The following is a 5,903-nucleotide window of genomic DNA, read 5'->3' as shown; positions in this document are numbered from 1 at the left end:
TTTAATCAAGAAGCGACTGCACATGCGCACTAACGCACACGGAAGTCAACACATTCTGTGGACAATAATAAACAAACAAGAACGACCCAAAAATAAATATATATATTTAAAAAAACACACACAATCGTTTTTTATCTTCGGTCTTGTCATTTTAAAGAAAATCATAATCATCCCAAATGTGGTTCTAATAAATTATAAATGTGTCAATACAGGGGCGTTACCGGGGGTACAGCGATGGGCACTGCCTAAAAAAAAAAAAAAAATCAAAGAAAAGAAGAAAAATCAAGAAAAAGAGAGATGAAAAAGAAAAAAGAATTAAGAAAGAAAAAATAAGTACAACGCTTAGTAAAAAAAGAAACAAAACACTGAAAGAAAAAAAAAACGAGAAAGGAAAAATAAAAAGCAACAAAAAATAAGAAAAAGAGGAAACAAGAAAAAAAGAAAAAACTTGGAAAAATTAAACAAAAGACAAAACTAATAAATCATAAAAGGTAAAAAAGGAGAGAAAAATGAGAAAAAACTAATAAAGCAACAAAACAGAAGTACATCGCTAGGAAAAAAGAAAACAGGAGAAAATAATCAGGAAAATATAAGAAAAAGAGGAAAAGGCAAAAACAAGGAATAAAAAAACTATGAAAAAAGACACAAAAGAATGAAAAAAAGAAAATAAAAAGAAAAATGAGACAAATTTAGAAAAAAAGCATGAAAAAAGAAGTGAAAGGGTAGGGAGAAAAGTCACAAAAAAGAAATTCAAATGACAAAAAAAGCAGGAAAAATAACAAGGGTTGGGGGGTCCCTTTGTCTTATAATAATGTAATAGTCTACAGAAAAAAAACAATCGACTACAAAATACAAAAATTAACTATACATTTAAAAAAGGCTAATCGTTTAACACGTCCCCGAAAAACACTGGAAACAGTGCTGTGCAAAAAAAATTAGGGGCGGTAATGAAAGTTCTTCCCCCTGTGCAGATTTAATTTCATTAGCAATTTAACGAAGTGTATTCCATCGAAAATGGCCGAATTAGTGACGCTGGAGTCTCTGTGAAGCCTTTTTCTGAAGTCTTTTAGCTCTCTCGTTATTGGCCCACGTCTCCCCGCAAGATGGTGTGCCGGCTCCTCCCATGGGCGTGCCAAGGAAGCCCAACGTGGACTCCACCACCTCGCCGCGATGTCTGGAAAACTCAAAACAACACCGAGCGTTTCAGGGCCTTGTTCTCAAAATATCGCCTGCCGTCCTCCGTCAGAGTCCCGTCATCAAAATTCCCTGGTCAAAATATTCTGCATTTGGAACAGCGTGACCTGTCATTGAACTACAGCCCAGTCAGTGAATATCTTGCATTAAACTCAATAAATGTAACTTGTATTCAATCGTATAAAATCCTTTACAGTCAAATGTATAAAATCCTTCAATCTGTACCCTGTGAAAAATGTTTTTTTTTCAAAAGCAGGTGAAATATTACGCCAAAAAGAAACCACCTGGAAAAAATATTGTTCTGAATATAAATTTTACCACCTTATTTCCTCTCTTTGCGAAAGCACAAAGTAACACAGACCAATCCACTCTGACTCTGTAACTCTCTTAATCAGAGGTGCGTAGTAACAGAGTACATTTACTCCGTTACATTTACTTAAGTATTGGGAAAATGTGTACTTCTAGAAGTATTTTGAAATCCCTTGAGTAAATTTGTGAAGAAAAAACGTATTAAAACGTATTATTATTATCCTCAACCATCCAGCGTCTTTAATTCAACCTCCTTTTTTAACCATTATTTTTACATGAAATACGTACACGCACACACACTTAGTTCGAGTTCATGAACTAGCTTGTTGTTTTGCTTGCAGAGCCTGTTAAGTATTGGGGCTTTAAATGTGCTACTTGGTGCTTCATTTATTTTTCTCATCTCATTAGCTGTACCGCTTATCCTTATTAGGGTCGCAGGGGGGCTGGAGCCCATCCCAGCCATCTCCGGGCAGTGGGCAGGGGACACCCTGAACTGGTTGCCAGCCAATCGCAGGGCACACGGGGACAGACAACTCACTCGCTCATTCATTCACACCTAGGGACAATTTGGACCGGCCAATTCATCTGAAATGCATGTCTTTGGAATTTATTTTTCTAATGTATACTATTTTTATTGTATTTTTTATTAAAGCACTTGAATTTACGTTGATTATTTAAATCTACTTTTAAATGGAATGTATTTTTGTGTCCATTGGTTGGACTTTGATTATTTGATGATCTGGTTGTTTAAAAAAAAAAAATCAATAAATATGACTTTGCTACATTTACTCAGTACTTGAGTCATTTTTTCACCGAGTACTTTTTTACTTTGACTCAAATAAGTATTTGTACGACTACTTTTACTTCTACTTGAGTATTATAATTCTGAAGTAACAGTACTTTGGCTACTTTACCCACTTCTGCTCTTAATACACTCTTCAAATATGTTTTTATACACCCCGCAGTTTTCTGTCCACCAGATGGCGTAAGCGAGGAGATGAATCATCTTGAAGCCCCTCCGTTAGTGTACGTGTGTGTGTGTGTGTGTGTGTGTGTGTGTGTGTGTAGCATTTCCTCTGCGGGGCTTCCCTGCTTTATGGGGCTTCATTTTGCCATCACTAATGATGACACTACCGTTTTCAGTGGTCACCAACATGGTGCACCTAAAAGCCCTAAATTAGCCAGAAATTTGAAATTGCGAATTATAATTTAATGATCCTTTTATACCAGAAAATATGATGGACAAAATTACAATTGCATAGTTGTGTCATGATGAGTGATTTGGATTACCTGTGCCCGCTCGTTTGGCGCCAGCCGCTGCGGGCTACCTGATTGGTTCCCTGTCCTTTTTAAGCCCAGTCCTTTCACTTGCCTGTTGTCAGTCCGTCAGCAAACCTCTGTTTCAACAAGGCAAGCATTTTGACTCCGACTCCCGTCGGTCCCGCTTTTTGCACCCGTTTTTCCACCTATCCGTTCTTGATATCCCCGTTTGTCTCCGGCTACGACCTGTTTTCGACTCCGACCATGTTTGCTCTCCCGTCGGTCCCGCTTTTTGCACCCGTTTTTCCACCTATCCGTTCTTGATCTCCCCGTTTGTCTCCGGCTACGACCTGTTTTCGACACCGACCACGTTTGCTCTCCCGTCCCGACTTACGACCCGTTTTTGATCCCGACTACCTCACGATATTAACGAATATAGTTTATCAAAATACATAATTGACACACACGTTAAGAAAAGAAAAGCTTTTATTTCATCCATTCATTCACTTTGCGTGTTCCAACCAGGACAAAAACAAAAACAAATCAGTGCATCGTCACATTGAAAATTTCACAGCAGTGTCGTTTTACTTCAGAAAATTCGAGCTATTCCGGACCACATTTCGTCTTTTGAACAGACAAAAACAGATACAGAACTCTCAAAAACGATTGAAAAATGTTTAAAGGGACAGTGTTTATTACCCAGTGCCCCCTGGTGGTACGAAAATATTTCGTTAAAAAGCTGGATTGATTGAAATAATAAGCAAAAGCAGACGTGAACTATAATATAAACGTACATTTTGAAATACTCGTGAGTCGATTTATTTTACATAGCCTCAGCCTAACTTAGAACATACACCATCTTGCTGCTACGGGTACCAAAAACCCTAAAAAGGCTGGGTGGGGGGAAAAAAACGAAAAGAAAAATGCTGCTTTTTGGTCACTTTGAGTCTCCGTAGTTTGTATCTATCCTTGCGATTTTGAGCACTCATTCTCGGTTGCACTTGATGGCGACTTCTAGTCTTTCAATAATACGCACTGTCCCTTTAAAAGCGAAAAAAAACATTTAAAAAATCTCATATTATGGTGTCATGTTGGATCCTTACTCTCTCATTAATTGTAACAGGTAAAGGAACAAAAAGTGGAAGAATACAACCATAAAATTATCTATGCATATATCAAAAACACAAAATTCCAAATCAGCAACAAATCTCACGAAGCATACATTGAAAAATATGAAAATAACGACAAGAAAAAAAACAAAGGAATGAGATTACCTCAAACTAGAAACATCAGTTTATTATGCACCAAAATAAAATTATGAAAGCGTTTTATTCACCATTGTTAAAATCTAAATCAAACAACTTAAAATATTGACCCCTGCTATCAAATCAAAATCTTTCAGAATCCATTTTGTTTTTTTTTTCCTCCTACAGTTGTGGTCAAAGGTTTCCATACACTTGTGAAGAACATAACGTCATGGCTCTCTTGAGTTTCCAGTTATTTCTACAACTCTGATTTTTCTCTGGTAGAGTGATTGGGACGGATAGTTCTTTGTCACAAAAACATTCATGAGGTGACTCCCGCCCAATGTTCCCTCTAAACTGCGCACTGCCCGCACATTCTCAGCCCACAAGAAAATCTAGCCAGCTCACGAAAACGAGGTCTCAAAATTGCTAATTAAGAAGGGAATTAAGTCAAAGTTACAGTGCATGAAGGTAAAAATACACTGGTTCTCCTGAGGCTGTGTTCTTAATGCAGTATTTGGAAGTCAAGTTCGAAGTAGAACGAAGTTGAGTAAAGTCAGTAGAGTTTTTCGAGAACCGGCTTCTTCGGCTCGGCTCACTAAAAGGAACCGGCTCTTTCGGGTCCTAAACGGCTCTTCGGGTTGTTTTTGCTTCTTTAATCCCTACATGACCAAATATTATCTAAAATGATGCACAAAATGACTTAAAGGAAGGGGGGAATAGAGCAAAAAAGAAAAAAATACCAAAATGAAAAAGTTGTAAAAAGCTGAGACAAAAAGAAACGAAAGAAAAAAAAAAAAGGAAAAATTTAGAAAAAAAGCCAAAAAAAGGGAAGAAAGAAACAAAGGAAAAAAGTAAATCGAGAAAAAAAAGTAACAGTAAGGAAAAAATAAACACAATGAGATTTTTTTTAAAGGAATTTTAAAAAAAGTAGAAAAAAACATGGAAAAAAGAAGAAAAAGTTTGTGTTGCATTCAAATAATTTCCAATGATATCAAGTGAATGTTGTTGCCAACATTGTACTTCCACTCAAAAATGTGATTAAGTACAGTTCTGTATCTTACAACTGACTAAATAAGCCCCCAAAAATGTTAATATTATGTGACAAAATATATCAGGAAATAAAAAGAAATGGATATCTTGTGTAAGAATTGTAAGAACAAACGACGTTTGTAGGCCGTACAACCTTTGCAATAGTACATGAGTCAATTCATTCAAAAGAGAAAAATAATTTTGCACTGCCGGAAACTCAGCAAAATGGAACGTGATGTCAAGTTTTGGACATGTTTGATAATTAATTATCTTGCCACACTTGGGATTATGGTTGCTCACTGTTGTTTCAAGCGTTGCTCACCGACTTTGTGTGAACTCTCAGACCCGTAAGGAAAATGACAGGGAACATTGCTCCCGCCTATCCCGTTTTTGCTCCCGTTTGTCTCCGGCTACGACCTGTTTTGATCCTGACCACGTCTGCTCTCCCGTCCCGGCTTATGACCCATTTTTGATCCCGACTACGTCTACTCTCCCGTCCTGGCTTGCGACTCCTTTCCGACCCCGACCACTCTTTGCTTTCCCAGTCCCGGCTACCGACCAGTTTTTCCCTGACACTGCCGTCGCTCGCTGATGAAGATCCACTTTCGCATTCGGATCACAATCCGAGTGCAAGAGCGACTGGATCGTGGGCGCAGCCCTTCCTCTTTCTTTCAATAAAACTTGTGGTAAACGTTACGCAATTAGGTCCTGTTTCCATTCTAGCACTGACAAAAACTATACATACAGCAACACAAATTAGCTATTTTGATGACCTAGAAAGTTATGTTAGTGGAATGAGCTTCATAGCATGGCCAGAAGCGGCACCCTGAGGCTCGACTGAAGTTTGCAGCTGATCACATGGAC

This window comes from Urocampus carinirostris, chromosome 16 (assembly GCF_059441175.1).
Source record: "Urocampus carinirostris isolate Australia breed hairy pipefish chromosome 16, RoL_Ucar_1.0, whole genome shotgun sequence".
Lineage (NCBI taxonomy): Eukaryota > Metazoa > Chordata > Actinopteri > Syngnathiformes > Syngnathidae > Urocampus > Urocampus carinirostris.
This window is presented reverse-complemented; position numbering follows the sequence as displayed.